General features: G+C 48.3%; 1 long non-coding RNA gene across 7 annotated transcripts; it reads right to left on the reverse strand.

Annotated features, from left to right (window-relative positions):
* Window positions 1–7,933: 7,933 nt before the first annotated feature.
* Window positions 7,934–12,367, reverse strand: LOC119336865. 7 transcript variants are annotated; one of them, XR_005162860.1, is made up of 9 exons: window positions 11,776–12,367; window positions 11,471–11,700; window positions 11,322–11,398; window positions 10,724–10,829; window positions 10,487–10,649; window positions 10,316–10,412; window positions 10,191–10,235; window positions 9,847–9,940; window positions 7,934–8,315 (listed from the first exon to the last, which is right to left on the reverse strand). It is a non-coding gene; the product is annotated as an uncharacterized LOC119336865 (long non-coding RNA). The 7 variants fall into 7 exon arrangements; XR_005162859.1 differs by adding an exon at window positions 8,676–9,025 and having other exon boundaries at window positions 11,322–11,700; XR_005162864.1 differs by having other exon boundaries at window positions 10,316–10,393; window positions 11,322–11,700.
* Window positions 12,368–16,164: the final 3,797 nt, after the last annotated feature.

The raw sequence follows: 16,164 nt of genomic DNA on the forward strand, positions 1-16,164 counted from the left end.
TTGCCATGTCGCTGAACTACGGTTGCCATGTCGGACAACTGCAGTTGCCATAGTTGCTCAACTGCAGTTGCCATGTATGGTCTGATCTAATGTAGTTGCCATGATTTCATAACTTTAGAAGTTGTCACATACTAACACTAGGCAGTTAAGAGAGTTGCCATGTGCTCACAAGCATGCTAGGGCAGTTGTCATGTAAAAAGGAAGAGTTGCCATCTGCTTACGTGCACGTTAGGGCAGTTGCCATGTACGTGCACGTTGGGGCAGTTGCCATGTACCATGCAAAAACACATGGCAACTCGGTAAAAGAGAGTTGTCATCTGCTTACGTGCACACTAGGCAGTTGTCGTGTACCCTGCAAAAACACATGGCAACTCGGGTAAAAAAAAAAAGTTGCCACCTGCTTATAAAGCACACTAGGGGCAGTTGCCATATGCGCTGCAAAAACACATGGCAACTAACAGCTTAGGTGTGGGAGAGGAGACGGACGTGTGGGCGAGATGGCAAATGCCCACACACCAATCCTTGTGCGTGACTGAAAACTGGTGTGTGGGTGAACTGCTAAACGCCCACACACCGGCCCCTCCGTGTGGTAAAACGGATGTGTAGGCGAACTATATCACACACCACACACACGCCTTGTCCTACGTGGCACAGAAAATCAGTCAGATTGTGCCAAGATTCGTGCATATAGTACTGGACGGTGATGAATGCGTGTGGTCGAGATGGTCAATGCCCACACGTGTGAGCGTTAACATTTCCGGAAAAAAAAGAATTCTCTCTGTACGTCCACTTGCATGCAGATCCAGCCAAACATGGTTTACGACTTTACGTACAAACTGATTTTAGCGCTTTGTGAGTTCAAGAAAGATTTCCTATACGCACGTGTTTAACAGAATTGCCAACAAAGCTGGTTTTCCAAAAAAGAATATCATAAAACAAGTTTTGCTAAAACTAAGCTGTATTACTTCGTATCAACCACTAAGAGATCGAATTTTCCTCATGACCAGAACCTAACCCTTCCAAGTTTTTTCTCTTGGCCCAAAATATGCAAGGGCCCCTCTATAAAGGACAAAGAAAAATTCAGAAAAAAAAGAAGCCTAACAAGCCCACAAACATAAGATTGTAGCGAGGACCCTAAAATTTTGCAGTTAACACGCTAAAGTTTTTGTTTTCTTACAAACAAGGCCTAAAATTTTGCAGCCAACACCCTGAAGTTATTCTTTTGTTATAAACAAGACCAAAATTTTGACAAAGCCGTGGGATTTTTTGCTAGAAATTTCGACAGCATAACACGTTGAGAAAAAAATGCATGCACAAGAGCACAACGAAGAAACCCTAACCTTCCAAGTTTTTTCTCTTGGCCCAAAATATGCAAGGGCCCCTCTATAAAGGACAAAGAAAAATTCAGAAAAAAAGAGAAGCCTAACAAGCCCACAAACATAAGATTGTAGCGAGGACCCTAAAATTTTGCAGTTAACACGCTAAAGTTATTGTTTTCTTACAAACAAGGCCTAAAATTTTGCAGTCAACACCCTGAAGTTATTCTTTTGTTATAAACAAGGCCAAAATTTTGACAAAGCCGTGGAAATTTTTGCTAGAAATTTCTACAGCATAACGCGTTGAGAAAAAGATGCAAGAGCACAACGATCGCCACACAGGCATGTCTGCCATTTTGCATTTCACATGGAAGGAAAACGCAACATGTCATTACAACAACTCTGCCCTTTAGGTTGTCACTATAGAGGTCAAGCATGTAGTCTTGCCACCTAAGAGCATCTCCAGCCATTCAGCCTCCCAGGGCACCCAAAAAGGCCGGCCTGGGGGCGAGCCGGCTCTAGATTGGGCCCTGGGGTTCGTTTTTTCCCAGCTACGCGCCCAGGCGCCGCACCCCAAGGCGCTTCATATTCGAAAAACATCATTCCCGCTCAAAGAAACAACAAACCGGTGATCATCGCAATAGTTCGGCGACTCGGTGCCACCGTTCGGCGATCAAAATGAAAGGACACGCAGTAGTTCGGCGTACAAAAAAGGAAGGGCGCGGAAGGAGTACATCAAGCGTTGAGGTAAACCTCCGGCGGCGTAGTCGTCAGCGTACGGGGGCTGGGAGGAATCGGCGCGGCTTTTGGGCTGTTCTGCGCGTCCTTTGTGCTGCTGGGCGCGGCGTAGGCATCGTCGGTGGGGTTGGGCGTCACGGAGTCGGAGACATCGCCGGCCCTGTTCTCGTTGTCATCAGCCGCCGGGCTGGGCGGCGGCGTCGGCGTCGCCGGTATCTGGTTTAGGATGAGGCCATGCTCGGCCAAGAACCACGCCTTGAGATTATCGTCGCCGCTCTGGAGCATGTCAGCGCCGCCCATCAAGAAGGCGAGGTCGTTGTTTCTCTTCTTGGCGTCTTGAGCTCTGAGTTTCGCGGTGGCGTTGGCGCGGAGCAAGTCGAGTTTGACGGTGCTGTTCGTCACCAAAACAGGCCACCTCGCCTCTATGTTCTCCTCCCACTCGGCGGCCCTAGTTTTGGCGTCGGTGATGCAGTGCTCGATGGACTCTTGCACGCGCGCGGCAGCTGTCTCGGTGTATTTCGCCTTCTTGGCACATTTGTTGCCGTCCGGGCGTCCATCGGCCGTGCCCGTTGTCGGCTCGTCCGGCTTGTACGTCTCTTTGGCCTTGGCGAGGGTGCGCCGGACGGCCGCCCATTTCTCGCATTTGTCGATCCGCTTGAAGACGTGGAGGTACTTGAAGTCTGCATCGCTGTTGTCGTCGCGGAACATGGCAAACATGCGCAGCAGCTGCGCCGAGAAAGAACGTCAGTCGGCGGTACCAGAGCGCGCGCCAGAACAAGCCCAGGGTGCGCATATAGGCGAAAAGAGCGCGCGCGGGGCGAAAGGCAGCAACATGACCGGCGTGCAATACCTGATCCTCGACGCTGGTGCTGCTCACCGGGCGAGCCGCGACTTCCTCGACGATCCCATGCCATTTGTTGCACGCCATTTGGATGATCGACCAATGGTTCGCCATACTCTTCGAACCCCGCTTCATGTGCATGCCTTTGAAGTAGGGGGTCGATGAGCTTCCGCTCGTCGAACTCGGCTTTGACGCGGTCCCAATACGTCTCGATGCTCTGTTTCGTGCTGGTGACCGGGTTGAGGCAGACGACCAGACGACCTTCCACGCTTCGGCGAGGCACTCTTCTTCCTTGGACGCCCATTTGATGCGTGGCTCGCCGGGCTTGGCCTTCTTCTTCTTCTTCTTCTTCTTCTTCTTCTTCTTCTTCTTCTTCTTCTTCTTCTTGCTTTTCCTCGTCGGCGCCGGCTCCTCCTCCTCTTCCTCCTCCTCCTCCTCCGGCTCTTCCTCGCCGTAGTCGAGCTCGTCGTCCACGTCGGCGAGGTCCTGCGTAGCGAACCCGGGGGAAGCGGCCGCAGCCGAGCCGGTTGCGATGATGTCCTCCATCTCGGCTATAGGTTGAAATGTTGATTTACAGTCATGAATGTCGCGCATTACTGTGGCCTGATATTTGATTCATTCTCTTTGAGTAAAAGGGCAATACTGTGGTCAGGGCCAGAGCAACGGTACCATACTGAAACCTCTGTCATGTGAGATTTGGTTTATTCTCTGAGTAAACCATCTGCCATTTTTGTACGAATAGTGCTGCTCTGTTTCCTCTGCAAACCAGAGCAGCCAATTTACCAGCTCATGTACACAGATAGCAGGTGGGCTTGTTGCCATACTGAAACGTAGGGTCTGAATTTGATCCCGAGGCAGCAACTCGTGCTGGTAAACGGTGTCTGAATTTTCTCATGCAGGAAACGGTGGTCGAGACTGGTTCAGATCATGCACGGCACACGAAGTCGCTTTCCAATGCGCTGGGCAGTGGGCATAGTGGGGTGGGCAAAACAGATTCAGAGGTGCATGCATCTCTGAATTTTCATCTTCCAAGGCATGCGCATCCCTTGCTGTGCTTATCTCTCCTAATTAGGAAATGCCGCACATGAATGCAATGCTTATATTCCCCGCGACATCTCCGCCTCCAAGATGTCCCGGATAATCATCGAATCGAAATAATAAGAGATGCCGCCGCAGTCTGAGTTGCCGCTGCTGTCCTGTTTTTTTCTCTTGCGCTCAGTTATTCCTGTCTTCAGGTCGTCGTGTAACGTAGTAACTGAGAACTCTTCATCATGAACGAAAAAGAAAAGTCTTTATGTTTTCTCCCTTTATTAAATATATAAATATCCTCCATTCAATTTTCTCGGCCAAGTATGCATTTCCAGGACACTTAACAATTATTCCTTTTGCATTTGATTCCCCCTTCCTAAAAAAAAGGTTAACAATTATTCCTTTTTTCGCAAAGAACATTAAATAATGACAAAAAAATGATTATTCGATAGGGCTAAAGGAGATGGCGAACGTACAGACTCCTCAGCTGGGAGCTGGGACCGGCTCAATTTTGCGCTGTGAGAGTACTCCTACCACGTCCACGTTGCAGCTGTAAGCATCTAATTTTTGTGCCCAAAATCCAAGCAAGGGGAGGAGTATATGGCGTAATGGGAACTCATCCGATTGCCCAAAGATAAGTCGTCTGGAAAGTTCCATCTGAGAGTGATTCTTCAATGACAATAATGAGATATCTTTCTCATCATGGAAGCAAACCCAAAATCTCCTTCAAAAAAAATGCCGATCGAGATCATGTGAAGAAAGCTTAACAACATGGGGAGGTGGGCCTCTTCCAAGATGTTGGCAGATCAACCGATCATCTGCCCCGGCGGGCTGGTGCTTGGTCCCATCCTGATCTTGTGCGAACAGAAAGAAACTGGCCTAAGAGCATCACTATAGCAGATCATGTAAACCGCGGGGTCGTAAATTTCGTTTACAGGATAATGTAAAACGATTTTACAGTAGCGCAGAAGGCATGGCAGAGTAGATCATTCATAGCTTAATTAATGCATAACATAAACATGCTACATAAAACATAGTTCCCACCACCATAGTTCGCCGAAAGTTCATCGCACAAACTTAAACATACTAGATTAAACCTAATCTAAACTACTCATTATTCCTGACATGGAGATGAAACTCACCGTAGAGTTGGAGAGGACGAAGGCGAGATCGAACTCCTCTTTGGCCACCTCGAGGCGCGTGGCGGCGCCTTCTTCTCCAGCTGTGACCGCCTCTTCGCCTCGACAAGCTCGCGCTCTGCCTTGCGGTAGCGCTTGGTGGTTGGCGAAAGGATGTCGTGGCGGCGGTCAAACTACCTCCACGATCTCCGGCCACCGCTGCGGGGGAGGGCATCGTGCTCCCTCTCCATCTTGCGTTGCCATTCCTCCACCTAGGGGCGGATGGCGGAGCTCCCGGCTTTGTTACCGTGGCGGGCTCGCTTGTGCAGCGTCGAGACGCCACAGCCCCCTCGGCCACCACGCCCGCATGCCCCACTCAACATCGAGGCAGTTGAATAGTGGCTATGCGCGCGGAAATCACCGACCGAAGAGAGGGGGATTTGGCGCCGGAGAGAGAGAGAGAGAGAGAGAGAGAGAGAGAGAGAGATTGCGGCGGAGCAGGGTTGGGGATTACCAGATAGGAACCCTCAAACGCGCCGGATCCGGAAAACATAGCGGAGACGCCATGGTTTTACGGGCCGCCCGATACCGGGTGGGCGTTTTTAACAGGATTTGCTTGAGTTGAATTTTTCACATACCCTATAAATCGGGCAGGATTTTAAGGGCTTATACGGGATCTGCCAGATATGCTCTAATAGTGAGCTTTAGTAATAATGTACGCTTGGCGTTCCCTAAAAAAAGCCTAGGGTTCCTCTGCCTTCCGCTGGCGCCATCGTCGGTGCGCCTTGTCTCTGGTGCCCTTAGGGCCATGGCGGCGCCGTGGAGCCCAGCACTTTGCCGGTGGGAGTACTTCGTTCTTAGATGTTCCTTTGAGTTTTGTTAGGGTCAGTCTTGCTTAGGAAGACGAGACGGCGGCAGCTCTTTCAAGATGAAATAAGGTTCTTCCCGCCTAGCCCCCATCCAGGCGGTACGTCTAGCATTATCGGTGGGCATGTGGAGATGTGTCTCCGGCGGATCTGTCACTGGTAGATTTGCTCGGATCTGGTCGTATTCATCTACGTTCGGGTGGCATCAGGTTGGATCCTTCCGATCTATATTACTCTTCAACTCTGGCGGTTGTTGTTCTGCTGCGCTGATTTCGATGGCGCGTCAGAGTAGATCCTTCATACCATATTGCATAATTTAGATGTAGTACATAAAACATAGTTCCTGCCACCATAGTTCGCCGGAAGTTCATCGCACAAACTTAAACATACTAGATTGAACCAAATCTAGACTGCTGATCCTTCTTGACACGGAGATGAAACTCCATAGCAGAGTTGGAGAGGATGAAGACGAGGTTGAACTCCTCCTTGGCCACCTCGACGCGCGCGGTGGCGCCTTCTTGTCCGACCGCGACTGCCTCCTTCGCCTCGGCGAGCTCGGGCTCCACCTCGTGGAAGTGCTTGGTGGTTGGCCAAAGGATGTCGTGGAGGCGGTCAAATTCCCTCCATGCCCTCCGGCCGCCGCTGTGAGAGAGGGCGCCGCGCTCCATCGCCTACGTACGGCGCCATTCCTCTATCGAGGGGCGGATGGCGGAGCTCCCGACCTCGTCATTTTTGTCAGGCTAGCTTGTGTGGTGATGAGCCACAGCGGCCCCCTTGGTCCCCTTGGCCACCATTCCCCTGCTCGATATCGAGGCGGTCGAAGAGTGGATGTGCGCGCGGAAAATGCCGACCAAAGAGAGAGAGACAGAGATTGCTGCGGAGTTGGGTTGGGAATTGACTAGTTAGGAACACTCAAACGCGTCGGATCCGGTAAACATAGTAGAGACGCCGGGGTTTACGGGCCACATGTATAGTTTTTACGGGCCGGACCTTTTTTTTACAGGATCTACTTGGTCAGAATTTTTCACGTATTCTATAAATCAAATGAGATTTGAAGGGTTGGAAAGCTTATACGGGATCTGCTAGTGATGCTCTAATAGTGAGCTCTAGCAATAATGTATGCTTGGCGTGACAACCGCCTCCTTTCCTAAAAAAGCCTAGGGTTCCTTTGCCTCCCTCCGGCGTCGTCGTGGGCCCGCCTTTATTCGGGTGGCCTTAGGGCCGTGGCGGTATGGTGGATCCTAGCACATGCCAGTGGGAGGGCTCCGTTTTTAAATGTTCCTTCGAGTTTTATTAGGGTTTGAGTCTTGCTTGGCAAGACAAGATGGTGACGGCTCGCTGAAGATGAAATAAGGTTCTTCCCGCCTAGCACCCGTCCCGGTGGTACGTCTAGCGTCGTCGGTCGGCGTGTGGAGGTGTATCTCCGGCGGATCTGTCATTGATGGATTTGCTCCGATCTGATTGTAGTTTCTCTAGGTTCATGTGTCTTCAGGTTGGATCCTTTCGATCTACACTACTCTTTAACGATGGTGGTTGTTCTGCTACGCTGATCATATGGGGCCTTAGAAAGACGACTTTTCGACTGTCTATATAACAAGTTTTGCCTGGCTCCTGCGAGTGTTTGGGCAATGGGACGCGCCTTCGACTCGCTTCAGTGCATGTAGTCATCGCACGAGGACACATGTCCACCACAAGGATGCCTCCGCCGCCGCCGCCACACCATCCTTACTTGAATAGACTGTATTCCAAGTTGATCCCCAACTCTGAAGAAATTTTATTCAGCGCCGCCATTGCCCCCGCCGAAGCTCAACCCATTATCCAAACATATAAACAAAGTATATATTATTGCAAGAAAAGTTGCCGAGAATGGATCAGTTTAATGCATAGAAGCGGAAAATTGCCTTTATAGATAACATGGTTGTGTCAAATACATGGCATATGTCCAGACAACACTAAATGGGCAGTGCAATCAGTCGCACCAAATGCCCAGCAGCATTTTGGCACCAAAAATAAACCAACACGACAGGGCACACATAATATATATTTCAGAGGTAACAAATAGCACACATAATATAGACAACTGAACCATCATATGAATTTCTGAAAGTAAGATGCTTGTGATAGTAATGGTTCAGTTATGATAGACGATTCAGATGGCATGTCATCCAAATGCCGAGGTCACAGAAATGGTAACATGATTTACCAAAATCAAGTCCTAATGCTTGTGAAGAGAAACGATATTTACTGTTCGTCTATAACATATGTGTTTGTGAGTCTGCCTCTCCTAGCTGGAACATCATTAAAATCGTCGTCCCAAAATAAATATTCATCGTCACCTGGCTCTTATGTTTGCAAGTTCGTCTTCTCCTAGCTAGAACATCATTACAGTTAGAAAGCCCTCTCATCCCTGCAGAACAGTGAACATGAACAAACTGGACGATTATATAAAAGACATATTTCTTAGACCCACTATATTCGGAGAAGCATCGACAGGCAATCATAATAATTATATTCGGATACAAAATAGACAGAGCAACAGATATGGATATTTCCATGAAGCTGGAAAGAGATGTGTACAAATGTTATGTGTACACTACCAACTTGAGTATCAGAACCAAATGTGGATCCGAACCCACTGCAAACAAACAACTTTCACATTCTAGTCTGCACAACAATCCAGTCACTCAAATCTATGCTATAGTTGCAGGCTACGACATAACTACAACCACTTAAGAAAACTGGAGTAGGGCACCAAGATGTGGGTTACCTAAAGCGGAAAAGCTAGGAGGGAGCACGACCATGCCAACCCGAAGTCTGCCTCTGCAAGCTGCACACTGCCATGTTGTGGAGCAGCAGGATGAGCATCTCGTTCTAGACGGTGGCGCAGCACCGCAGATGGCTGGACCTCCTCTCCTCTCTCTTTTGCCATCGCACCTTCTACCGCGTCCAAAGGAACGGCGACGGCGCCACAATAAGCTCGGTCACCATGTCGTCTATGTGGCCCGCACTCCTCCTTCCCCTGCCTGGTCCCGATGGGGAGGAGGATGGAGGCGCAGACATGCGTGCGAGGAGCACCAGAGGGAGTGGATTTTAAAGCTTGAATCAACAATTCCATAACTGTACAAATCCAACATGAATAAATATCCGCCGCCGCTTCTCCAGTATGATAGTTGACTGAAATTTGGAATACTAAATAGGCAATTTGCAGAGAGAGACGCATATGGGTCTTGTAAATTGGCAAAACCCTTTCAAGCATAGAAAGCTCTGTTTTATCAGTAAGCTTTAGTTCAGGAGAATCCACAGGATCAAGCTCTACTGATATGTCGCCTATTGACCTTTGTGCCACCTCAAGCTTCTACATAAAGAACACTCTCAGATTTTCCCAACAGGTAATCATACAAATAATCCAGTAGATTGCGTTTGATACAAAGGACATTCATGTTAGCAAAAAAGTAGCAACACCTATGGTATCCGTTGAAGGTAATAACTACCGCAGGCAAGATCGAAAGTGCGCCTTGACACGTGGTACCTATCTCAGATACTGATCAAGCTTTTGGTATTTCAAAAGAAGTACATGAAGCAAAATAATTGCTTGCATCCAACGCATATACACGGACTTTAGTTTTTACTTCGTGAGACACAATATGATGTATTAGTCACTACTCTGATGTAAAAGAGTCAAGAGAGTCCATCTTGCTGAAAAAACTGAAATGGTCAGGAACACACTGAAAACCTCCCTCCCTCCCTCTCTTTCTCTCTCTCACTCAACTGTGGCCTCGAAGCAACCATAAGATGATATTAAAAACCTTAGGGTCCTCTTTTCCCTTTCTAATTTTATCCTTTCTCGACATGTACCAGAGAGATACATATATTCAAGCAAAGAACCTTTTTTTTATTCAGGTAATAAATTGTTGGTGCCCTCAAATCTGAAGTTTTACCTTTACTTGAGGATGCCTAAAATCAGGTTGAAGATGGTCCTTGGCTTCTGAACTTCTTTTTATTCCTCCTTACGGTTGATGGTCTCCTAACCTCCTGCACCGAGCAAAGGAACCAAGCAAACGAACTGAGCGATGCAGCGTTGAACTACACAAGAAGAGCAAGTCAGGGGAGGAAATCTAAACCAAATTGAAGCACAAACTCAGTAAATAAGTCACCCACCACAGGGAAATGTAGCTGCTCTAACACTAACATGAGAACAAAAAGAAGGGTTCGTCCATAGCTGCAAATGCAAATGAATTTGCTTGGTATTGTATGGCAAAAAGCACTGGACAGATTATCTTACCCAAAGATGCAGAACTGCAGCTTAAGATAAAATTAGCAAGGGAACCTGCAAACAAACCAGTGTCAACATGCCAGTTTTATAACCTCTCATATTTTTCATCTTTGTCATCTCAAGTTTTGATTTACCTTAAACAACACCTCCATGATATAGTTGTTCCAGATTAATAATCCAAACTGCATCTTATACAATGGGCCATATAAAATCTGGAGCATATGACAACACCTGGATCAGTTAACACCTTGATCAGTTCAGAAAAATATGCCTTCCTGGGCTAGCACAGAGAGAAAGGGACGAACCTAGAAACCCGTAGATACAGCAGACTCCGAGCGTGGAGGCATCGATGCCAATCCGAAGGAGCACAAGTGGCATGCCCAAACCCCACCACCGGATAGCGAGCATAGCAGTGTTTCCCCAACAGCTACAACTGTGAGGAACCTGACACTAAAGCCTAACCACAACCTGCACAGCACAAGAGAATCAACATACACGGCACACGACGAGCGGAAAAAGGGGAAAGAGGAGAGGGCGCTCACCATTGCCTTGCCGGCGCCACCGGTGATGCCCCACTGCTCCTGGAGGCGTCAGTGGTGGTGTTGAGGCTGAGGGCGAGGAAGGGCTGGTCGCCGGTTCCAGTTGCATCTGAAAAAAAAACAAGAACTAAACATCAACCACATGATGTGCAGTGAAATACTATACGTGGTTGAATGAGTTTGTATCAGGAAACATGTCAGCCTAGATGAGCACCCGCACAAGAAAAATGATCTCGGTGACAGTGTTTGTTTATCACTACAGATAAAACTAATTATATACTGTGGTCCTCTGATTATGTACATGCCATGCCAGACTAACACAATGAAATTAATACGGAGACAAGATTGCTAATCTTTCTAGTTTATATATTCAGTTGACTTTCTAAATTAATTACACCAATTCACATACACGCATGTACATTGAATCTGACAATCACTCAAGTCTACAGTATATGGCTCTTGCGGGTGCACTATTTGCTGATCTTTCTTTTGTTGATCAGTTCACCACAAAACAATACATTTGTTCAGTTGTTCTAACTATCACGAAATTCATCTCTTGAATAGGTGAAGAATTTATGACAAAAAAGGACAGCATACTTACATTCCACATCAAGCAACAACCATGAAATTTAGAGCATCCCTAGCTGAGCTCCAAATCAGCAACCACCATAGAGTTTTCTTCAATCAAAAGTGCAACAATTATTAAGGAAAGAGAAAGACACTGGATAAAACCTCATGGAGGGATGGTACCTGACACTGAATTCTAAAGCAAAACAGAACTATGTATGTATGTTCATATGTGCATTCATCGGCATTCCATCGATGGAGAGCCACATAAACCAAATCTCCCATGACTGAAATGGTTAATGGAAACAAAATCCTGACGGGCGAGAGGACGTGAGTGGTATCCCTAGCCTGCCATTCGTTCAGATGCTGAGGCACATTCAACAACGTGGACACATCCGACGGCTCCAACACATCTGTGCAAACAAAATCATGTCATCAGTTAATCCAGCGCTCCGAGTCCCCAAAACTGAACCACGAGTAAACAGTACCTTGCAAGGGGGAAGTCACGGAAGGTGATTACGGTCATGCCGTTGACGAACTCGCGGAGGTCCTCGCTAATGCTCTAGCGCTCGAGCTCGCCCGCGGAGAGAGTGATAGCCCATGTCCGCTCAACGTCCTCGTCCTCCTTCTGCCGAACGTGAGGACGATGAGAGGCGGCTAGAGAGGGCGTGCAGCAGCAACGGACTTGGGCGCCGGCTTCTTCTTCCCCGACGTGGTTCCCTTGTGCGGGCGCTTGGTGACCGTGGCCTACTGGTCAGCCTTGGGCGCGGCCTTGGCGGAGGCCTACTGGTCAGCCTCGGGTGCGGCTTTGCCTCGCCACGCCATTCCTCCTTCCCTCCTGTGGGAGCCGGGGCCGGGCCGGGGCGTTAGGGTTTGGGCGGCGCCAGATCGGAAGGGTGGAAAGAGGAGAACGTGAGGGGAGGAGGCCAGGCGGCGATGGGGAAGGAGGAAGTGGTGGCGGCGCTAGGGGCGAGAGGAGGAGAGGGAGGCGCGGGTGCGGGCGACGCTAGGGGGAGAGGGAGGCGCGGGTGCGGCGGCGCTAGGGGAAGAGGAAGAGGAGAGGGAGGCGGGGTGAGTGCGGGAGAAGGAAGGCAGCGGCTAGGTCGTCTCCACAGGAGCGGCTGGCTTTTATATCCCTGTGAGTGAAATGACGAAAATGTCCCCGGCGGGGCTGGCTATTTACGCGCGGTGGCACAGTCGAGGTGAAACTGTTCATTGCAGCAGTAACTATTTTTTATCTGACGGACCAGGTCATTCCAGGGCTCGATCTGACGGCTCAGATCGTATCAAGCGCTTCGATACAACGGCCAGGAAACCCAGTCCCCTTCTTTTTTCTTTTGGCCCAAGTTGCATCACCAAAACATGGATGGTTTCGAGACTCCGCAACCGCCGCCGCCAGCCGTAGCTGCCGCCTCGGCCGTTCTCGACGACGACGATCTCCTCGGTGAGATCCTCTTCCGCGTCGCCTTCCCAACCAGGCTCGTCTGCGCCGCTCTCGTCTGCAAGCGTTGGCTCTGCCTCGCCTCCGACCCCTTGTTCCTGTGCCGCTTCCGCAATCTCCACCCACCCAGTCTGCTCGGCTTCTACGTCTGCACAACGGGCAGCAAGCCCCCGTTTTTCGTGCAGATGCCTCAGCCCCCCGAGCTCGCCGCCGTCGTCAGTCGCGCAAACTTCGATTTGGGCACCTTGGGCAGCGACAGCCCCCGAGATCGCTGTACGTGGATTGCTGGAACGACCTCCTCCTCCTCACATCCTTCGTGGACACCAGCGAACCCAAACGAATTGTGCGCTGCCCCCTGTATCCTGAGAGATGTATGACCATCCTCCCACCAGTTCCCGACACCAGCCTCCAGGATGGCTTCACATACTACGAACGTGAGATCATCCTCAACGGTGGAGGCGATGGCCTGTCCTTCATCTATTTGGCGCTGGCTTCTACTCCCTCCGTTCCAAATTACTCGTCGTAGAAATGGATGTATCTAGAACTAAAATACATCTAGATACATCCATACCTGCGACAAGTAATTCGGAACGGAGGGAGTATAAGGCAGCAGACAGTTGTGCATGTGTATGTGTTACAAGTTGATATCTGGGCAATCTATTTTTCGGCTGTAAGTGAATTAACTAGCATCTCACTACAATTCCCTAGTTTGATTAGTGACGGGAAGATCTATAATCTGGCCTCCGTGTGCGAGATTGTAGAAAAGTTGTTCATGCTAGATCTTATGTCCTTTTCTTTTTCGTTAGTCGACCTCCCAGAAGAGGTGTCATCGTGGCGTGGCAGGCTATCACATGCCGACGATTTCGGGGTTCATCTAACCCGTGTGAAGGACTTTCAGATTCGCATTTGGCTTCACACGATGGATAGCAATCGCATCGCCAACTGGTCCCTTGTGAATACCATTTGTTTGCGTGAGATTTGTGATAGTCATATGATACCAATTCACATGTTTGAGGACTTGGATGATTATTTCTTGGAGGAAATTTTGGAAAGTTCAAATTTAACAGAAGAGGATGATTGCGTGTATTCTGTCAGCCCCTTTATGATGATTTGGCCTCCAAAATTTCCTGTGATGAAGGAAGGATGTGATCTGCTGAAAGAATAACACTGCAAGAATCAAGTAGTGCTCTGGTCTATCTTTTTGACGATTAACAACGTGATTAGTACTGGCCTCGTAAAATCCCTGCGGTGAATGAGGGGTCAAACCACAAGAATGATTCTATAAAGTTTACCTCTTGCTGATTTGTGTAGTTCTGGTTACCTAGTTGCAGATAATTCATTGGTGATATAATGTACATATATTGAGACAATGAGTTTCGAATCCATATTACACTTTTTATTTTTGTTAGCTGCTAGCGTTAATTTTAAGCAATGTCTATAAAAGAACTTGGATGTTACCCTGTAACTCGAGCTCTAGACCGTCAGAGTCTTCGTAGTCAGTCTGTCTTGAGTCTCAGTGATGAAGTATATTGCGTTTTACATGTGGCTGACACTTGATTTACAATCTTGGAGTAAAGGGCAGTACTGGGTCTTTCTGATCAGTGTTGCTCGGCACACATTGGGAGAGCACCTCTGTTTCTTCTGCAAACCAGAGCAGCCAATTTGCTACACAGATAACAGGGAGTCTGGAACTTTGGTAGGATCATGCATCTTTTACAGCATTGGCATAGGGCGCATCTACCATACTGAAACGTCGGGGGTCTGAATTTGATCCACGAGGCAACAACTCGTGCTGTTAAACCGTGTCTGAAGCTACTGCAAACCGGAGAAACAATACTGAACTAGGCCAAAGACAGGTTCAATCCAGACGGTGAGGAGAGTCGCTTTCCAACGCGCCCCTCGCGTGGTTTCGGGCCAAATAATGTTGCCATGCGCCCGCTGGCTTGCCAGGCTCGCGTCGCGTGGACTGACGGCGACCCAGAGATTCGTGTATCTCTGAATTTTCATCTTCCAAGCCATTGGCATCCTATGCATCTCTTATAATTAGGAAATATAGCATATGAATGCAATGCTTATATTCTCCGCCGCATCTCCGCCTCCATCATGTGCGCCGATAACTATCCCAAGAATAAAAGAGGCCGCCGCTGTCCTGTTTTTTTTCTTGCCCTCAGTTATGCTGGTCTTCGGGGTCGTCGTGTAACGTAGTAACGGAGAGCTCTTCATCGTGAACGAAAAAAGACAAGTCTATTTTCTTTTCTCTTTAAGTTTAAAAATATTTCCTCCATTGATTTTTCTCAGCCAAGTATGCATTTCGAAGACAGTAAGCCTTTTAATCAACAACTACTTTTCTATCGTCTCTTTTCTGCACTTGACGATTCAGTAGCCGTTTATGTCCATATATATGCCGCCTCCGGTCCCGGCTGGGATTCGGCCTTTTCCATTTGATTCCCCATTCCTAAAAAGAGATTAACAATTGTTCCTTTTTTCGAAAAGAACACTGCGGACAAAGAAAATCATTATTCGGTAACGCTCTAGTTACTAGAGAACGTATAGGCTGCGTCAGACGTTAGTTGGGACCTTCTCAATTTTGTGCTTTAAGAGTACTCCTATCAGGTCCACATTGCACCTGTAAGCATCTGATTTTTGTGCCCAAAATCCAAGCAAGGGGGGGAGTATATGGCGTAATGGGAACTCATCCGATTTCCCAAGATAAGTCGTCGGGAAAGGTCGATCTGAGAAGTGAGAGCGATCTGTCGATGACAATAATGGGATTCATCATGGCAAGCACACCCAAAATCTCCTTCAAAAGAAATGCCGGTCGAGATCACGTGAAGAAAGCTTAACGACATGTGGAGGCGGGCCCCCCTCCAAGATGTTGGCGGATCAACCAATCATCTACCCCACTGGCCTGGCGCTGGTCCCACCCTGATCGCGTGCGAACAGAATGAAACTGGCCTAAGAGCATCACTGGCAGATCATGTAAACCGCGGTATCGTAAATTTCGTTTACGGGATAATGTAAAACAATTTTGCGGTACCGTCAAAGGCACAACAGAGTATCCTTCGTACCATATTATTGCATAATTTAAATACAGTACATAAAACATACTTCCTCCGTATCATAATATAAAAATATTTTTGACACTAATGTAGTATTAAAATCGCTCTTATATTACAAGACAGAGGGAGTACCTTTTACGGGGAGACACCGGGGTTTTAGGGGCTGCATGTATACTTTTTACAGGCCGGATCTTTTCTACATGATCTACTTGTTTTGAATTTTTCACATATCGTGTAAATCGGACCGGATTTTAAGGGCCGGCGAGCTTTTACAGGATCTGCTCTAATAGTGAGCTCTAGTAATAATGTACGCTTGGCGTGATAACCGGCTTCTTCCCTAGAAAAGCCTAGGGTTCGTCTACCTCCCGCCGGCGTCG

This window comes from Triticum dicoccoides, chromosome 7B (genome assembly GCF_002162155.2).
Source record: "Triticum dicoccoides isolate Atlit2015 ecotype Zavitan chromosome 7B, WEW_v2.0, whole genome shotgun sequence".
NCBI lineage: Eukaryota > Viridiplantae > Streptophyta > Magnoliopsida > Poales > Poaceae > Triticum > Triticum dicoccoides.